At 43.8% G+C, this 21,190-nt stretch overlaps 1 protein-coding gene across 9 annotated transcripts in view; it reads right to left on the reverse strand.

The window, feature by feature from the left end:
• Nucleotides 1-19,088, reverse strand: part of LOC134360227 (myosin-10) — a 168,274-nt gene extending 149,186 nt beyond the window's left edge. For 8 of the 9 annotated variants that reach the window (XM_063074315.1, XM_063074314.1, XM_063074313.1 and 5 more), the window contains exon 1: nt 18,910-19,088. The gene's annotated coding sequence lies outside the window, so the exon portion shown is untranslated. Of the gene's footprint in view, nt 1-18,794; nt 18,812-18,909 lie in introns of those variants that run through there. The other variant, XM_063074308.1, reaches the window with a different exon arrangement.
• Between the last annotated feature and the right edge of the window lie 2,102 nt (nt 19,089-21,190).

The following is a 21,190-nucleotide window of genomic DNA, read 5'->3' on the forward strand; positions in this document are numbered from 1 at the left end:
TGTCAGTGGTTAAGAAAATACTGGAGTCCATTATTCAGGACGAGGTTTCAGGGTACTTGGAGGGACGTGATAAAATAGGCCAAAGTCAGCAGCCTGGTTTGAAGGGGATACCTTGCCTGACAAATCTGGTAGAATTTTTGAGGAAATAACAGGCAGGATAGACAAAGGGGTGTTAGTGGATTTTGGTTACTTGGATTTGCAGAAGGCCTCTGACAAGGTGCCACACGAGGCTGCTCAAGAGTCGTGTATTATACGGAGGATACTAGCATGGATAGAAGATTGGCTAATTGGCATGAGGCAAAGAGTGGAAATATTGGGTGGCTTTTCTGGTTGGCTATGAGAAGTGGTGTTCCTCAAGGGCAGGTATTGGGACTGCTTTTCTTGTTATATGTCAATGATTTGGATGACAGAATTGATGGCTTGGAGGCCCAACTTGCAGACAATACTAAGATAAGTGGAGGAGCAAAGCTGGCAGAATGACTGATTGGAAGAATGGGCAAAGAGGCAGCTGTAGGGAACTGTACGATCAAACACTTTGGTAGAAGGAATAAAGGCATAGACCATTTTCTAAACAGGGGGAAAAATTCAAGGTGCAAGGGACTTGGGAGTCCTCATGCAGGATTCCCCCAAGAGTTAACCTGCAGCTTGAGTCAGTTGTAAGGATGTCAAAAGCAATGTTAGTGTTCATTTTTGGAGGACTAGAATACAAGGGCAAGGATGTGATACTGAGGATTTACAAGGCATTGGTCAGAACAGACTTGGAATAGTGGAGCAGTTTTGAGCATATAAAATATGCTGGCACTGAAGAGGGTACAGAGACAGTTCACAAGAATGATAGGGTCAATGTATGGGCCTGTACTCACTGGAGTTTAGAAGAATGAGAGGGGGATCTCATTGAAACCTATTGAGTATCAAAAGGCCTAGGGTGGATGTGGAGAGAATGTTTCCCATAGTGAGTGAGTCTAGGATCAGAGGGCACGACCTCAGAGGGACATCCATTTACAACAGATGAGGAGAAAGTACTTTAACCAAAGGATTATAAATCTATGAAATTCATTGCAACAGACAGTTGAAGGTCAGGTCATTAAGTATATTTAAAGCAGAGGTTGATAGGTTCTTGATTAGTCAAGGCATCAACAATTACAGGGAGAAGGTAGGTGAATGGGGTTGAGTTTGATAGTAAATCAACCATGATAAAATACAGCAGATTCAATGGGCCAAATGGCCCAATTCTGCTATGTCTTATGGTCTTAGTTGCCCCTTCCATCCACATTAAATATATCCTCAAGTCATCTTCACAGGAGGTTTCCATCCAGTTGAGTGCATTCAGCAAATGTAACTTGTTCATCAGGATGCAAAGGCTGGTTTTCATCATTTTTCTCCCTTCTCTAGCTTCCCCTGTCCACAGTTGACCATGACCAACTGAACTGATTTGGTCAATCAACTTCCCATAACGTCCACAAAATTCTGAATAAGTCAAAAACTATGACAGGATAGCCTAGTGGAAATGCTATTCTCATTCTTTCTGGCGGAAAACGTGCTGCTTAAGCAACTGAAAACAAAAAACACCCATGTTGGAGAGCTTAAACTGAAAAATACCACAAATACTCAGGGTCAGGCAACTTCCAGAAAGCAAAGCTGATGGATGAAATATCCTGAAGAACAGTCACTGAAGTATTAACTGTTTCACACCTGGTCAGTATGTACTTACACAGCAATTAAAAATAAATTCTGCAAGCTTCACCACAGAGGCTGAAATCACACCGCGTTAGAGGGAGCACGCTGTGGAAGGGCCCACCAAAGATGGATCCTGGAGGTGACAATTTGGGAACCACAGACTCTTGCGTAGATAAGGTGAACTCAGACAAGGTAGCTTAAGCAAAGGATACTTCACACAGATTACCAGCTCCCAATATCTGACCAAGGTTCTTAATACCATCTTAAAAGACTATCCCTCGATCAAGTTAGTTGGAATATTGCTCACAGCTTCCTTGAAATGCACGTCTTCATCTGCCTAATCACCTCCTGCAAGCGTGTGGCACATAACAAACATGCTCAAGTTGTAATGACATGCAATAATACCACGGCAAAGTCAGACAACTGCCAACTAGAAGATGCACTGGACCAGCAACGCCACAGAGGCTAAGAACATGTCAGAAGCATTGTGGTGAAACAGTCACCCCTGTCCAATATCTTCAAAATGCACAAATTTGATGTGGAGTGCTTCTGCATGCCCAGATAGGAACTATTTCTACAACACTGGAATCCAGACCACACTTTAAACTCTGATTCCCTCCAAAATTCAGCACACTGTGCCTACAGTCCAACTCATTTACAAAGTGCACTGTAGTCACTCACCAGGACTTCATCAGCAGCACCTAGAAAGCATAGGCTCAACCACCATGGCAGCCAGGGGCTTCAGCTGTGTCGAAACACCACTTCCAATCTCAACTTGGAATCATTGTTTCTTCATAATTGCTTGGTTGCTATCAAATTTTAGAATCTGAAAACACCTTCAGTAGTAGTAATGCAGTCATTCACTACCAAGGATAATTTGGGATAGACTTGCCCTAATTCTTAAATTCCACTTGCTCCTACAGTAGCACACACAAAAAATGCTGGTGAACACAGCAGGCCAGGCAGCTTCAATAGGAAGAGGTACAGTCAACATTTCAGGCCGGGACCCTTCGTCACATCAAATGTACCTCTTCCTATAGATGCTGCCTGGCCTGCTGCGTTCACCAGCATTCTTTGTGCGCTGCTTGAATTTCCAGCATCTGCAGATTTCCTCGTGTCTGCTCAAAGGGAGGCCAAAGTCCCATAGAAATCCCATTAGCAAAATTAATATCAACATGATCTATAGAGTTAGAATTCAAAAATTCTGCTCAGCAACTTGGTTTGGATAGATTTTCACTTTGGATGACAGCACATTAGTGAGCTTCCAGTCTGTCAAGAATTCCTTTGTCTTTGAACTCAGTGTGATTTAGAATCTCCTCCTGAATTTCACTAACACAATGGACAACTTTAATCGTCACCCAAAACTATAGACAGATAATTGCCAATGTCCTCCATGATGCAGAATTGAGGATTTTCATTCCCACTATCTTTGCCCTGTGATTTTCCTTCTGGTTATTTGGCACCTTTTCTCGTCTTTCTCCTGTGCAAGTTTGAATGTCCTAACATTTGTGCGAACTGCAGAAATATTTACTTCCTCGTTCTCAAATTTCCAGCAAGTTCATTTACTTTGTCATTTAGGCAGGGTTAGCACCTGTTGAATTTATGCACATAAAAGGATATTAAAGCAACCCACATAACTTTGTAGACCTTAACTCCAAGCCAGAAGATTACTATTGAGGTTTGCTGATGACATTGTTTTCCCAATTAGATGGAAAAGTTTGATTTAAAAATGCTTAGAACTTTCAGACATTACAAACACTTGTGCTGTCCAACATAACCAACACTGAAAGTATTTCTCTCCCAGCATTTCAATAGAGGACTAGACTGCCTACCTAAAACCTCAGGTTTATTTTTCATTAAATCTACCTGCATGTACCCCGCAAATGCAACCACAATTTTAATTTTGGTGTCAAACATAATTATTGTGTCCCACCCCTCAAAGTAATAACATAGTATACAATGGACTTTGCAGTGTAAAATCCAGCAGAAAAACCAGGCAACAAATTCTATTGTGACTCCCGTCTCCCCTTCCCCCACCACTCTGCAACCCCATCTCCCTCGCATTTCATCATCTGCTCCCGGGCCCTTGGAGGCTCCTTCTTCCTCTCACCCCAACCTTCCCCTCTCCACTGACATCCCACCAGCCTCCCTCCCCCTCCCTTTCACCCCTCTGATCCCACTTCTCATCCGTGCCAGGTCTTTACTATCCCCTCCGACCTTCAACTCTGAGGCAGAGCGCTCTGTCCTCAGTAAGGGCCTCACCTTTGTCCCCCTTCACCCACACCTCAGCAAGTTTCGCGTTCGCCATGATGCGGAACTCTTCTTCTGCTGTCTCCATCTCCGAGCCTTCTTCGGCAAGGACTCTCTCACCCCCACCGATGACCCCTTCGCCTGTCTTCAACCCTCCTCCTCTTCATGGACACCCCACTCTGGTCTTCTGCCTGCTCTGGATCTCTTTATTGCTAACTGCCAACGGGACATCAAGCGTCTCGACTTCACCACACCTTGTTCCAATTCCAACCTCACTCCTTCCGAACACTCTGCTCTCCACTCCCTCCGCACTAATCCTAACCTTACTATAAAACCCGCTGATAAGGGGGGTGCTGTCGTAGTCTGGCATACTGACCTTTACCTTGCCAAGGTGCAGTGTCAACTTATGGATACCTCCTCTTATTTACCCCTCGATCATGACCCCACTAAGGAGCACCAGGCTGTTGTCTCCCACACTATCACCAGCTTTATCCGCTCAGGTGATCTCCCATCCACTGCTACCAACCTTACAGTTCCCACACCCCGCACTCCCCATTTCTACCTCCTACCCAAGATCCACAAACCTGCCTGTCCAGATAGACCCATTGTCTCAGCTTTCTCCTGCCCCACCGAACTCATTTCTGCATACCTCGACACTATTTTATCCCCCACTTGTTCAATCTCTACCCATGTTCATGACACTTCTCACGCTCTGAAATTTTTCCATGATTTGAAGTTCCCTGGCCCCCACCGCTTTATTTTCACCATGGATGTTCAGTCCCTATATACTTCCATCATCCACCAGGAAGGTCTCAACGCTCTCCACTTCTTTTTGGATTCCAGACCTAACCAGTTCCCCTCTACTGCCATTCTCCTCCGTCTAGCGGAATTAGTCCTTACTCTTAATTTCTCCTTCGGCTCCTCCTACTTCCTCCAAACTAAAGATGTAGAAATGGGCACCCGCATGGGTCCTAGCTATGCCTACCTTTTAGTTGGCTTTATGGAACAGTCCATGTCCCAAGCTTATACTGGTATCCATCCCCCACTTTTCCTTCGCTACATCGACGACTGCATTGGCGCTGCTTCCTGCACGCATGCTGAGCTTGTTGACTTTATTAACTTTGCCTCCAACTTTCACCCTGCCCTCAAGTTTACCTGGTCCATTTCCGACACCTCCCTCTCCTTTCTGGATCTTTCTGTCTACCTCTGGAGACAGCTTATCTACTGATGTCTAATATAAACCTACAGACTCTCACAGCTACCTGGATTATTCCTCCTCTCACCCTGTCTCTTGCAAAAATGCCATCCCCTTCTCGCAATTCCTCCATCTCCGCTGCATCTGCTCTCAGGATGAGGCTTTTCATTCCAGGACGAGGGAGATGTCCTCCTTTTTAAAAGAAACGGGCTTCCCTTCCTCCACCATCAACTCAGCTCTCAAACGCATCTCTCCCATTTCACACACATCTGCTCTCACCCCATCCTCCCGCCACCCCACTAGGAATAGGGTTTCCCTTGTCCTCACCACCCACCACCCCACCAGCCTCCGGGTCCAACGTATAATTCTCCGTAATTTCCGCCACCACCAGCGGGATCCCACCACTAAGCACATCTTTACCTCCCCTGCACCCCCCCCCCCCACTTTCCGCAGGGATCGCTCCCTATGCGACTCCCTTGTCCATTCGTCCTCCCCATCCCTCCCCACCAATCTCTCTCCTGGCATTTATCCTTGTAAGCGGAACAAGTGTTACACATGCCCTTACACTTCCTCCCTCACTACCATTCAGGGCCCCAGTCAGTCCTTTCAGGTGAGGCGACACTTCACCTGCGAGTTGGCTGGGGTGATATACTGCATCCGGTGCTCCCAATGCAGCCTTATATATATTGGTGAGACCCGACACAGACTGGGAGACCATTTCGCTAAACACCTATGCTCTGTCCACCAGAGAAAGCAGGATCTCCCAGTGGCCACACATTTTAATTCCACGTCCCATTCTAGATATGTCTATCTATGGCCTCCTCTACTGTGAGGATGAAACCACACTCAGGTTGGAGGAACAACACCTTATATTCCGTCTGGGTAGTCTCCAACCTGATGGCATGAACATCGACTTCTCTAACTTCCATTAATGCCCCACTTCCCCTTTGTACCCCATCTGTTATTTATTACATGTATTTTTTTTCCTCTTTCTCCCTCTGTCCCTCTCACTGTACTCCTTGCCCATCCTCTGGGATTCCCCCCTCCCCCTTTCTTTCTCCCTAAGCCCCCCCGTCCCATGATCCTTCCTATCCCTTTTGCCAATCAACTTTCCAGCTCTTGGCTTCATCCCTCCCCCAGTCTTCTATCACTTTGGATCTCGATCTCCCCCTCCCCCTCTCAAATCTCCTACTCTCTCTTCTTTGTTAGTCCTGACGAAGGGTCTCGGCCCAAAACATCGACTGTACCTCTTCCTATAGATGTTGCCTGGCCTGCTGCGTTCACCAGTAACTTTTATGTGTTGCTTGAAATTCCAGCATCTGCAGATTTCCTCGTGTTTGCGCAACAAATTCTTATTGGCTTATTTATGTAGTGGGCAAAAGAAAAACTGGACACCCCTCACACAAGCAATCTGCCATACGGAACTTTTGTCAAATATACATCCCATCGCATCAGAATTTGTATCTTTATTAATCTTCCATGTCACAGTTAGCCAGATACAACAGCTGCAAGTCTATAGTTCTTGTCCTATTCTGCTCCAAATGATGAAATACAACTTCCAAAATTCTTAATTTCTCCAACAATGATGGAACACTAGTTATGCAGCTTTTTCTCTTTTCCCAGAAAAACTATTTAATTTTATCATGCCGAGCCAAAAAATTATAAATATTCCAGTAATCAGCATTACTGTATTTCATAGTAACATTTTATTGGAACTTCTATCACTTCTAAAAATCACATTTTTGTATTTCCAAAATTGTAAACCCATCTGAATCATCCCCCTTTCCAAGTACTTTTATAAGACCATGTGACATGAGAGCAGAATTAGGTCATTTCACCCACTGAGTCTGCTCTGCCCAGCCATTCAATGGCTGATTTTTCCCCTCAACTCCATTCCCCTGCCTTCTCCCATACACAACTTGTTAAACCACTATTAATCAAGAATCTATCAATCTCCACTTTAAATATACTCACCAATTTAACCTCCAAAGGCAGTCATTTCAACTGATTCACCACACTCTGGTTAAAGAAATTCCTCATCTGTACTAAAAGGCTCTGCCCTTTGGTCCTAGGTTCTCCTACTACTGGGAACACCCTCTCCCTGTTGACTTTATCCAGGCCTTTCAATATCTGGTAAGTTGCAATGAGATTCCTCCACTCCCCCCGCCCCCCTTTATTCTTTTAAACTCCAGCAAGTATAGGCTCAGAGCCACCAAATGCTCATTTATCAACTCTTTCATGACTGGGATTATTCTTATAAACCTCCTCTGGACCCTCTCCAATGCCAGCACAATACAAGGAGAAAACTACTCAATACTCAAGATGTGGTCTGACCAGCACCATAAATGGCATTACATCCTTTTTACATTCTAGCACCAACATTTAAATTTGCCTTCTTTACCACCAATTCAACCTGCAAGTTAACCTTTAGGGAATCCTGCACGAGTACTCCCAAGACTGTGTACCTCTGATTTCTGAACTTGCTCCCCACTTAGAAAATAATCTGTGCTTTTATTCCTTCTACAAAAGTGCATGGCTATATACTTCACTCCACTATATTCCATCTGCCACTTTGCCCATTCTTCTAGGCTTTCTCAACACTACCTGCCCTTCCACCGATCTTTGCAACATCCACAAACTCCATCACAAAGTCATCAATTCCATCACTAACACGTGAAAAGTAGCAGACCCAAATCCAACTCCTACGGAACAGCACTATTCACCAGCAATCAATGAGAAAAGCGCCCCTTTATTCCCCCTCTCTACCTTCAGTTGGTCATCTTCTGTCCATGCTAGTATCCTTCCTCTTGTACCATGGCCTCTTACCTTGTTTTGCAGTCCCATGTGCAGCACCTTGTCAAAGGCCTTTTGAAAATTCATGTAAACATCCACAGATTCACCTTTGTCTATCCTACCCATTATTTCCTCAAAGAATTCCAGCAGATTTAGCAGACAGGATTTCCCCTGAAGAAAACTGCTGAACCCTCTAAGTACCCCTAAAACCTCATACTTAATAATGGACCCTGACATCTTACCAGCCACTGAAGGCAGGCAAACTGGCCTATAATTTCCATCACTAACACCAATTCCTACAACCACTGCAAACTGCACAGCTTTTAGCTCCAGCTCCACCCTGGCCCTCGGCCATCAGTACCTACATGCCAAGATCCTCTTTGCTTCCTCTGGGCACCCCTTCTCCCACTATCACTCTCCAGCCCTGGGTCTCAGGGGCTCCACGATCATCTCTTGAATCTTCAGAGTCTCCACCTTCCTCCCACCTTACCTTCCCTGAACACCCCAACCCTCCCCTCTCCTTTGGCACCACAGCTCTTCACCCCCTCCGATGACAACTTTAATCTTCACTATATTTTCACCATTCCCTCCAACTTTCCTCTCCTTGAGGAAGGTTCTGTCCTTAGCAAGGGTCTTATCTTTGACTCTCCACGCTTCCCCCCCCCCCTTCACTCGCACCTCAGTGAGATCCACACTGGCCACAGTGTTGAGCACTTCTTCCATCGCCCCAGTCTCCAAGCCCATTTCTTTGGCAAAAATCCCCCACCCCTCACTGATGACTCGTTCTCCCATTTACAACCCACCTCTTCTTAGCACCCCTCCCCCCCCACCCCCCACCCCCGGTTCTCTGCCTGCTCTGGATCTTTTCATCTCTAATTGCTGATGAGACATCAACTGGCTGAAGTGCAGCACTCCACTCTTCAAACCTTAACCTTTCTGAACTCACTGCCCGCCACTCTCTCCACACCAATGCCAACCTTAACATCAAGCCCGCAGACAAAGGTGGTGCTGCTATAGTCTGGCGCACTGCCCTCTACCTAGGTGAGGCCAGTCAGCAACCCTGACATCTCCTCATACCTACCCTTCGAAGGGGACCCCACTCTAGACCATCAGAAAATTGTTTCCTATGCCATCACTATGATGTTGTGGCTATTACAGAGACTTGGATGTCTTAGGGGCAAGAATAGCTGCCAAACATGTCGGGCTTTAGGGAGAGTGACGAGGTGGGGGAGTGGCATTGTTAATGGGATAGTACCATGGCCGCAGAAAAGAAGGAAGTCATGGAAGGATGGTCTACTGAGTCATTGTAGGTGGAAGTCAGAAACAGGAAAAGAGCAATAACTCTACTGGGTGTTTTTTTTCTTTATAGACACCCCCCCCCACCCCAAGTAACAGACATTGAGGAGCAGATAGGGAGGCAGATTCTGGAATGGTGCAATAATAATAGGGTTGTTGTGATTAGTGATTTTAAAACTTTCCTAATATTGATTAGTCTCTCCTTAGAGCAAGGGGTTTAGATGGATTAGAGTTTGTTAGCTGTGTTCAGGAAGAACCAGAGGGGAGGCAGTACTTGTTCTGGTATTGTGAAACAAACCTGGCCTGGTGTCAGATCTCTCAGTGGGAGAGCATTTGAGGTAGTGATCACAACTTTATCTCCTTTACCATAGCACTGGAGAGGGATAGGGACAGACACTTTGGGAAAACATTTAATTGTGGTTGGGGAAAAATAGGATGCTATTAGACAGGAACTTGGGAACAAATTGGGAGCAGATGTTCTCAGGGAAATGCACGCAGAAATATGGCAACTGTTTAGGGAACATGTGAGTGGACTTCTGCAGAGGCATGTTCCATTGAGGCAGGAAAAGGATGTTAGGGTAGCAAAAACATGGTGTACAATGGATGTAGAAAATCTAGTTAAGAAAAGCTCTTATGAAAGGGGCTCAAGAAAATTAGGAGAGCTAGAAGGGGCCATGAGAAGGCCTTGGTGAGCAGGATCAAGGGAAACCACAGCATTCGACAAGTACGTGAAGAGCAAGAGGATGTGCTGTGTGAGAATAGGACTGATCAGCTGCAATAGTGGAAACATGTGCATGGAGCCAGAGGAGGTAGCTGTGGTACTTAATGAATACTTTGGTTTGGTACTCACTAGGTAAGAAGACCTTGGCAATTGTGGGGATGACTTACAGCAGACTGAAATGCTTGAGGGTAGACATTAAGAAAGAGGATGAGCTAGAGCTGTCGAAAGGTATTAAGTTAGATAAGTCGCCTGGACCGGACAAGATATACCCAGGCTACCTTGGGAAGTGAAGGAGGAGATTGAGCATCTGGCGATGATCTTTGCAACATCAATAGGGACGGGAGAAGTACCAGAGGATTGGAAGGTTGCAAATGATGTCCCCTTGGTCAAGAAAGGGATTAGAGATAACCCAGGAAATTACAGAGTCTTAACTCAATGGCGGGGAAGCTGTTGATCCTGAGAGGCAGGATCTGAGCATTTAGAGAGAATCTGATTAGAGACAGTCAGCATGGCTTTGTCAAGGACAGGTCATGCTTTGTGAGCCAAATTGTATTCTTTGAGGATGCAACAAAACACATTGATGAAGGTAGAGCAGTGGATGGATTTCAGCAAGGCATTTGATAAGATACACCATGCAAGACTCATTCAGAAAGTAATGAGGCATGGGATCCAAGGAGACCTTGCTTTGTGGATACAGAATTAGCTTGCCCACAGAAGGCAAAGGGTGGTGTAGGTGGTTCATATTCTGCATGGAGGACAGTGACCAGTGGTGTTCCGCAGGGATCTGTTCTGAGAACTCTTCCTCTGATTTTTTTTTTAAATAAATGATCTGGGTGAGAAAATAGGATGGATTAGTAAGTTTGCTGAAGACACAAAAGTTGGGGGTGTTGAGGATAGTCTGGAGGATTGTCAGAGGTTACAGCGGGACATCAAAAAAAAAAGCAGAACTGGGCTGAGAAGTGGAAGATGGAGTTCAACCCAGATAAGTGTGAAGTGGTTCATTTCAGTAGGTCAAAATATTCTGATGACAGAATATATTAAATGGTAAGACTCTTGGCAGTGTAGAGGATCAGCGAGATCTTGGGGTCCATGTCTACAGGACACTCCAAGCTGCTGCGCAGGTTGACAGTGTTGATATGGTGTATGGAGCGATGGCCTTCATCAACCACGGGATTGAGTTCAAGAGCTGTGAGATAATGTTAAAACTATGCAAGACCTTAATTAGACCCCTTTGGAGCACTGTGTTCGGTTCTGGTCACCTCACTACAGGAAGGTGGTGGATACTATAGAGAATGCAGAGGAGATTTACAAGGATGTTACCTGGATTGGAGGACATGCCTTATGAGAATAGGTTGAGTGAACTTGGCCTTTTCTCCTTGGAGCAGAGGATGAGAGGTGACCTGATGGAGGTGTACAAGATGAGGGGCATTGAGCATGTGGATAGCTTTAGGATTTTTTTCACCAGGCCTGCAATGGCTAACACGAGGAGGCATAGTTTTAATGTGCCTGGAAGTAGGTACCAAGGGGATGTCAGGGGTAAGTTTTGCACCGCAACAGAGAGTGGTGGGTGCGTGGAGTGCACTGCTGGCAGCGGTGATGGAGGCGGATACAATAGGGTCTTTTAAGAGCCTCTTAGATTGGTATATGGAGCTTAGAAAAATAGAGGGTTATGCGCTAGGGAAATTCTAAGCAGTCTCTTGAGTAGGTTACATGGTCAGCACAACATTGTGGGCCAGAGGCTTTTTCCCAGGGCTGAAGTGGTTAACACGAGGAGGCATGGTTTTAAGGTGCTGGGAAGTAGGTACAAGGGGCATGTCAGAGGCAAGGCGTTTTTTTTTAAATAAACCGTGGTTGGTGTATGGAATGCACTGCCAGTGACAGTGGTAGAGGTGGACACGAGACAGTCTCTGAAGTAGGTTATATGGTTGGCACATTGTGGGCTAAAGGGCCTGTAATGTGCTGTAGATTTCTATGATCACTGAACTCAACTGTAGAGAACTCCCATCCACTGCCAGACTAGTAGTTCTGTTACACCACACTACTTGCTTCTACTTCTTACACAAGATCCCAGAAGCTTAACTGTTCAGGCAGGCCCATTGTCTCTGCCTGCTCAACTGAACTCATGTCCTCATACCTGGACTCCATTCTATCCCCCTTGGTTCAGTCCCTTCCCATCTACATCCACAACACTTCACATGCTCTCGATCTCTTCCCTCCACCTCTCCGGTAACAAGAGATCCTCTCGTCCTTACCTACAACCCCAGGAGCCTCTCCATCCAGCATACCATTCACTGCAAAACACACAAAAAGCTGCAGAAACTCTGCAGGCCAGACAGCATCTATGGAAAAAAAGTGCTGGGGTCATTTACGGTGTCCGGTGCTCCTGGTGTGGCCTCCTGTACATCAGTGTGACCCAACATAGAATGGGAGATCATGTCGCTGAGCACCTATACTCTATCCACCAGAAAAAGTGGGATTCTCAATGACCACCCATTTTAATTCCACTTCCCATTCCCATGTCTATCAATGGTCTCTTCCACTGTTGTGATGAGGCCAGACTCAGGTTGGAGAAACAACACCTTGTATTCTGTTCGGGTCACCTCCAACCTGATGGCATAAACATCAATTTCTCGAACTTCTAGTAACGTCCCCAAACCCCCCCCCCACCATTCTCCTTCACCATTTCCCATACCCTTCCCCTCTCACCTCATCTTGCCTGACCATCGCCTGCCTCCAGTGCTGTTCCCTCCTTTTCATTCTTCCATGCCTGTCTCTTTCACCAATCAACTTCCCATCTCTTTACTTCATCCCTTCCCCTTCAAGTTTCACCTATCACCTTGTTTCTCTCCCCTCCCCCCACCTTTTAAATCTACTTTTTCCCTCTCTAGTCAATAGACAATAGGTGCAGGAGTAGGCCATTCAGCCCTTCAAGCCAGCACCACTTTCACTGATCATGGCTGATCATCCACAATCAGTATCCTGTTCCTGCCTTCTCCCCATATCCAACTCTTTCTTGAAAGAATCCAGAGAATTGGCCTCCACTGCCTTCTGAGGCAGAGCATTCCACAGATCCACAACTCTGTGTGAAAAAGTTTTCCCTCAACTCCATTCTAAATGGTCTACCCCTTATTCTTAAACTGTGGCCTCTGGTTCTGGACTCCCCCAACGTCGACTGTACTCTTTTCCGTAGATGCTACCTGGCCTGCTGAGTTCCTCCAGCATTTTGTGTGTTGCTTGGATTTCCAGCATCTGCAAACTTTCTCTTGTTTGTGATTGGTTTACATCATTCACTGCAACTTTTGCACCTCTAAAGGGAGCCTACCACCAGGTGTTATATACCACCTCTCCTCATTCCATATGGATCACTCCCTCCATAATACTGTTGTTCATTTGCACCCCCCCCCCACCCCCCACTAATTTCCCTCCCAGCACTTATCCCTGCAAGGAACCAAGTGCTACACCTGCCCATTCATCTACTCCCTCACCTCCATTCAGCATCTCAAACCGTCCTTCCAGGTAAGGAAACACTTCAACTGCAACTCTGTTGGGGTCATCTATTGTATCTGGTATTCCCAATGCGGCCTCCTCTACACTGGTGAGACCCATTGTAATTTGGGAACCGTTTCATTTGACTCCATCCGCCAAAATTCCAGTGGCATAACATTTTAATTCCAATTCCCACTACCGTTCTGACATGTCGGCCCACGGCCGCCTCTTGTGTCATAATGAGACCACTCTCAGGGTGGAGGAGCAAAACCTTATATTCCATCTGGGTAGCCTCCAAACTGATAGCATGAATAGCAATTTCTCCTTCTGATTAAGAAAAACATTCTTCCTCCTCCTCTCACCTGCCTATCAACTCCCCATAGTGCTGCTCCTCCTTCCCTTTCTATGGTCCACTCTCCTCTCCAGCCCTTTACTTTCCCATCCTCCTGGCTTCATCTATCATCTAGATATCCTTCACCTCTCCCCACCTTTGTATTCCGGCATCTTCCCTTTTCCTTTCCAGTCCTGAAGGCAGCTCTCAGCTTGGAATATCGACTTTGTTCATTCTGTAGATGCTGCCTGACCTGCTGAGTTCCTCAAGCACTGTGTGTGTGTTACTTTGGATTTCCAACATCTGCAGAATTTCTTGTCTACAACCTGTCCTTTTCCTCCCTCCTTAAACAGTGCAGTGACATCTGCAGTCCGGAACCATTCCAGAATCTAGTGATTCTTGAAAGATCACTAATACTTCCACGATCTCCTAAGCAGACCCCTGAGATGAAGTCCATCTGGTCCAGGTATCTCACTCACCTTTTGAGCTTTCAGATTCCCAAGCACCTTTACCTTACTAAGTGGTTACTCTTACTGCTACCCACCGACTCGAAATGTAACTGATGTCTTTCACAGTGAAGACTGATGCAAATACTTTAAGAGCTCATGTACCACTTATTTTGTTCCCCATTACTACCTCTCCAGAGTAATTTTCCCACTCGCACATCTTTTTTACTCTTACTTAAACGTGAAAAAGAACTTGTTATCTTTTTATATTATCTAGCCAGTTATCTTTCACATTTCATCTTCTCCCCTAAGCTTTTTTTTAAGTTGCCTTCTGTTGGTGTTTTTTTTTAAAAAAAAAGCTTCAATATTTACTATATTGTATGTTTTTAATTTTATACTCTGACTTCCCTTATCAGCCTCGATGGCATCATTTTAGAATGCTTCTTTGTGATTAATTGATCCTGTGTCTTTTTAATTACTCCCAGAAATTCCAGCCATTGTTGCTCTGTCATCCATGCTAGAGTACTTCAAATCAAGTTTGACCAGCTCTTCTCTCAAAATTCAAAGTACATCAAAATATGTATACTATATACATAACCTGAGATTCATCTTACAGGCAGCCACAAAACAAAGAAACCAAATTGAACCCATTAAAAAATCCATCAAACACCCAAAGTGTAGAAGAAAGCAAATCACGCAAAAACTAAAGAAACAACATTCAGAACTGAAGTTCACAAAAGTGAGGTCACAGCCACGCAGCCAGTCACAGCTGACACAGGAGCCAGTTAGCTGCAGACCACAGCCTCAATTCAGCGCAGTGGTGAGCAGTGAGCCAAACACCAGCCCATCCCTCTCCTCAAACCCGACACCCTGACCTCTTTAATCTGACCCTGGCTCTCATGTAGTTACTTTTACTCCTGTGTTACTTTTTGTTTCTCCCTCTCAGACTGCAGGGTGAATTCAATCACATTATGATCACCTGAAGTTCCCTAATCAGATGTTTCACTGCACAACACCCAATCCAGAAAGGCTGCTCCAAAAAGCCATCGCATAGGCATTCTACGAACTCCTTCACTCACTTAGGATCCAGCACCAACCCGATTTTCCACAATCTACCTGCATACTGAAATTTTCTCACAACCATTACACATTACCCTTTTCTATTTCTCATTGCAATTCATACTCCACATCCTGACTACTATTTAAAGCCTGTATGTAACTCCCAACATCTTTTTGCCTTTTCTTAACTCTACCCAAAAGGATTCTACACCTGATTCTATTTTCACTTCTTTCCAAGGAGGATCATTTTTTTTTAAAAAAGAGCGAAGCCACCTCATCCCTTCTGCCTACCCATCATCACACCTCGTTGCACTAAGTACCACACTTCATTTCATATTGTGTGCACATGATGTCATTTAGTTTACAAGGAAAAAACTGAGCAAATTAAGTACTCAAACAAATATGCAAGTAAAACCAAAACTCCACAATAAACTGTCAATTGAACTGCATGCCCTTACTAAACAATGAGCAAATCCACAAGGCATGTAGTTCGAAGTGTGCAGCAAGAAACCACATTACCACATCAAGGCCACCTCCCACTGCATTTGGCATCTTACAGTACAAAGCCCAACATCCATACTATGCAGGATGAGCAGCAGAACTCAACTCACTTAAGTAGTCACGTAACCAAATGGAAAATAATACACTAGCAGAGTGAAAAAATGCCAGGAGTGAAAGTATGAACCTGCCACATCTGATTCCACTTACTCAGCAGGCAGAGCTAAAAAATCCATACAACATAAACACCTGCAGTTTTGGCCACTTTTAATCATGACAAACAAAGCACACAAACTAATGGGTAGAAGCTCCAACAACAGGGACATTAATAGCAAAGCTCTGCACTTGAACACATTAGGTACAAATGCAGACTTCAACCCAAAGCACTAAATTAACCTTAGGTTCTTCTCAAGATACATGCCTGCCATTGATACCATACTTCACCCAATTTAATTTGTTCCATGTTATCCTAGAACATGAATACAGCAGCGATAGGACTATACAAGTCTGCTGCAAACTACCAAAGGCTCATGCCTGAGAATAAGCCCCACCGTTAGCCAAGCTATTCTAATTACAACACTGGCATCTAGCTACTGGAAAATTCCCAAGTTGCACCCCACCCTCAAGCCGTGAAAGGTGCTGACATGGCTACCAAGTGTTATTAACCTACAACATGCTCACTGACGTCCCACTTTGACAGAAACCTAGACCTCAGCACAACCCAATTCAACCATAACACAAAACAGCAGAGACAAGTATGACTGCCCTAGAAGCAGGACTAGATTTCACTGATCCCTGGTAAAATGGGTCAGTGGAACCAAAGGAAGATGCTTTAAAAGCTGGAAAAATATTGAACCCAAGAAAAATAGGTGTAGTTTGAGATCAATTTTCAGCTTCATGCACACCAGTACCTCATCTCCAATGTTTTGTCAAACTTGTTTCAATACTTCTCCTTTAGAGCAAAGATGGAAGAGGAACGTTGAATTCCTGCTCCGAATTAGAGGCTATCCTTGCACTTAGTCAACCTAAAGGAACATTTCAGGCAAGTACAGGATTTGTAAGACATGTTGGCGACTACCATCTGCAAGAATGTGCAATCCCTTTTGCTTGACGTTCACCAGTATCACTCAAAGTCTGCCACAGTCAAATCATAGACTCACTGCTTGCCAGAAATTAAATCAGAACGGCCACAAAAATGTTGTGACTACAAGTTATAAACCGGTTACTGTTGGCAAGTCCCCCCTCTAAATCTCCTGACTGTAAAGTCTTGTCATCTGTAAAGGATTAGAAGTGTATAGAAACATTTGCCATTTACAGGGATCAATACAACATCAATTTCATCAGCACCATCCTATTTTTCAGAAAAGTCTACCTGATTGGTACTCCTGTCATTACCGGCACCACAACGTAAGCCCTGTACCATTGAGATAGAGCGCGGCACAGCCTCATCCAACCTTTCCAGCCCCGCCGCCCAGCAATCCCCCAATATAATCCTAGCCAAAGAACAGGGCAGTTTACAATCACCACCCTACTAACTGGCGGGTCTTTGGACTGTAAGAGGAAACTAGAACACATGCAGGAAACCCACTCAGTCACGGGGAGAACATACAAACAAACTCGTTCCAGGCAGCGGCAGGAATGGAACCTAGGTCGCTAGTACTGGAAAGCGTTGTGCTAACCATTCCACTGCCGTGTGCAAATCACTCAAAAAGGTTAATTAAACCCATGAAGGACGAGGGCACAAGGGAATACAGACCCTGCATTTCACACCTCCGTTTAGAAACAATCTTTCTCTCCTTGTGGATCTAACACTTAGAAGACCACCACAGCAATGCTTTCACCAGAAGGTGTTGGAGCAACTCAACTACCTGCCAAGAATTTGCTGGCCTTGTTAATATCCAAATTCCATTAAAACCCATTAGCACAATTACAAATATAGCTGCTACTCCAACAAAAATCTGAGACAACTTTTATAAATAGAAATTACCATCTGTCACCGATAGCCATTTGTTTTCTCACTGGTGCTCAATATTCATAAAATATTTAAGAATAAAAAGCACAGCTAGAATTAAGAAAGAACACAAGCATTGTGGGGAGGGGAAGAGAGACTGGTTGCTACAACAGAAGTCCTCATTGACTAGAAGAACAGTCGAAACAATCACTTACATTCAATAAGATTCAATGCAAATGACTTCACTGAACAGTTGCTTTTCAAGTGTTATCTTTCAAAAGCATAGAGTGATTAAAGTAAATACTCATATCTAAACAATGTTGGAAATATGGGCTGACGCTGCAAATAGAAACGTCTTCCATTCGTAGATTTTTAATTGAGTTGTTAACCTTAAAAAGGTAACATTAAAATTGATCTCTACACAAATGCTTCTTCAATCGGGCTTATAAAATGCAGACACTATAAATAGAACATGAACAACAAGCAGCATCGTTAAGAGTACAAAATGCTTAAGAAACAAACATGCAAGTCACAGCTGTTTTTATCCTATGCGATCAACGGTAGCTGCCAGAGCGCCCAGATAAAGTAATATCTATGTGAATAACTTGGACAAAAAAAACACTTAATTCTAGCGAAGGTTACCCTACAGTTATTAGTGGAGCTCTAATTTGAAGCAAGAGCAGTACACAGTGTACCTTCAGAGCCAACTTTCTAAGATTTCCAAAAACACAGTTCGAGAATTATGAAAAAATAATGCTGCTATTGTGCTTCACTGGACACATGCAAGTGCATTTTATGAGTTCTGACCAGCTCCCACTCCAAAATGGGGCTTACTTTTCATTTAATGCAGTCTCTTTGCCCTCGGAGATGCCTTCCCACCTTGATTATAGCAATTTCTACAAGTTGATAATATTAAACAATGCGTAGTAAGCATTAACGTAATTTTTAAAAATACAGAGACAAGTCAAATGAATTCCAAAATGAAGTGACAAAAGGCGACTCCGAGATATTTTACTCCAAATAAATAAATCATTTGCAACTAAACTTCAGTTGAAACAATTCGGTTCAGCGAAGCGGTTCAATGACCTCACCCTTGGATGATGGAACCAAGACAAAAATTCCTCAGATAACGGTAACAATGTTACACGTTTCAGTTGAAAACCATCCCGCGGAGGACACAATGTAGCCACAACTCAAATACTTTACCTTTCGTTTAAAATAAAGTGCCTCTACAAACTAGAAAAACGCTTCTTGCAACCTCCGTAAAGCAACAACAGCGCCAAAACAATGCACTCGTTTTTTTCACCTCACTGAAGCACAATTTTCCCTCACTTTTAACGTATAAAACTCCCTAATGAAAGAGACGAACAGCAACTCCACCTCAACCTAAGCTGATTGCTTAACTCCCACCCCCCTCGTCACTGATTGGCACCTCATTCATAAAAGAGGATACTTTTCCCAACTTGCATTGGTCCAATACTGTTGTCAATCATTTGGACTTCCGCTGAATGCAATCCTGCAATTTCAATTGGCTGTTGAGCCTGCCTATCATCCCATCTCCAAGGAGATATAAAGCATTGCCCGAAATCAGATTGGCTCTTTCTCTTATTAACCGCAGCGTTTCCGGACACTTCCGTCTATGGGTTAGGTTGCGGTAATGGGAGGAGGTTGGATTGGCAATAGCGGGAGCGCACGTGAGCTAGTTAGAATAATTTATTATCGGGTGTTCCTCCTTTTTGACCAAATCGCATTCAAATGTGGCAAAAAAACCAAACATTTTTTGTTCTTGTTTATTTTGAAATAATAAAGTCAGTAAGCGTAAAACACTTGCTAAATTGCCATGGGATGAAGTGACTTGGTGAACCGTGTCCTGCAAACCAATGACATCATTGTCTGTGCAGGGAATACTGCAAATACCGTCGGCTTCGCAGCGCCCCCACTGACAAAATCCCCAGCGTCCTGCTATTGTGCCTTCCAGTCTATTAACGCCGAATGTGCAAAATACCAACAAGGCAAGCAACGTGGAAAAACTTTCAGTGAGCGCTTACGAGTATAACCGAATTAAAAATAACGTTAACTTATTTTGAACTAAACATTTCAATTGCCAATAGATTAATCTTACTTTGCAATCTAAATATTATGCCCTGCAGTTGTCAAGTAAATAAGTTTAAATAATTCTGCGCACGTGCATGAAAATCCAATGAGTTCTTTCTAACCACCAAATTTTTTTTTAGTGTACTTCCCTTAAATTTGACTTTTATACAACTCATCAACCAAGTATAGCTTTGGCACTGTCTATATAGTCTTCCTATTTTAATTAGTTCTTCTCCACCTTATCACTGTCGTCCAACATCTGGTTTCATTGACTTGGAGCGTGTGACTGAGAGAGGCTATTCATTGGCCTTATAAGGCAAAATGAGGCGTGCGGACACTGGTCCAAATCACACGCAAGCCATTACATCACCTAGTGGGATCAGTATTTCGCCTGGTTTCACAGACACAACCCACGTAGGATTAGCAGACGAAATACCACGTTAGGTTCCTGAATGTAGGATGGGTATAAATTCCAATGCCACCTAAATGCCTTTACCGAACTACCTATGCGGAAATTTATCAAGAGTAAATTTTACAGTAATCTGAAGTCATCCGTTTATTAACCTGACAGCGTTGCAAATTTCAATAGCAGGGGTCACAATATTAACAGAATGGTTATCTGCATTGCTTTATGATGTGTCTGACCATTGAATTGGTCTCAAAAACGTCTCCACTAATTGAAACGGCAGAGGGCTTCGTATCTGTCATTAAAGATCAGGTAGCGTAGCAACCGGTACGGAAGAGATACATTGCGCATGATGCACCTCATATAAGGTAGATCAAAGCAGCCATTTTCGTTTAACACCCTCAGTGAATGTAAAACACTGGGTATTTAACAACATTTATTCATGCGCCTGGAGTTCAGTCGTGTTTTACACCGTATATCATTTTTCATACATATTTCAAAAAAGTAAAAATTTAGATTGAATTCTCATTATTGTATGACCATTGGTGTAAATGCTCATGGCATCTATATATAAAGCAGATTTTGGTCTGATCTATACTAAAAGCCATTCTAAACAACGATTTCTACATTAATATCATAATGCAGAAGTAATTATTGTTAAATGAAAAGTTCAAGTAAAGTGAGGCATTATTCTCCATAGATTTTTTTATTCCCATTCCCCTCCACCAACTCCCCCCCCCCAAGAAAATGTGGAATAGCATGCTGATCATCACAGGTACATTAAAGGTAAAATCAAGTCATTTGATTCAAGATTGTTTATTGCCAATATTCAATACATAGATGTAAAGGAGAATGAACAGGGTTATTCTGGACCTGATGCAGCATAATGTAAACACAATTTTAAAAAACAATAAATATAAATATAAAACACCATGTACAAATAACTGTTATATACATAGACTGAACATAAAGAAGCATGAGGTAATG

Source organism: Mobula hypostoma, chromosome 22 (assembly GCF_963921235.1).
Source record: "Mobula hypostoma chromosome 22, sMobHyp1.1, whole genome shotgun sequence".
NCBI lineage: Eukaryota > Metazoa > Chordata > Chondrichthyes > Myliobatiformes > Myliobatidae > Mobula > Mobula hypostoma.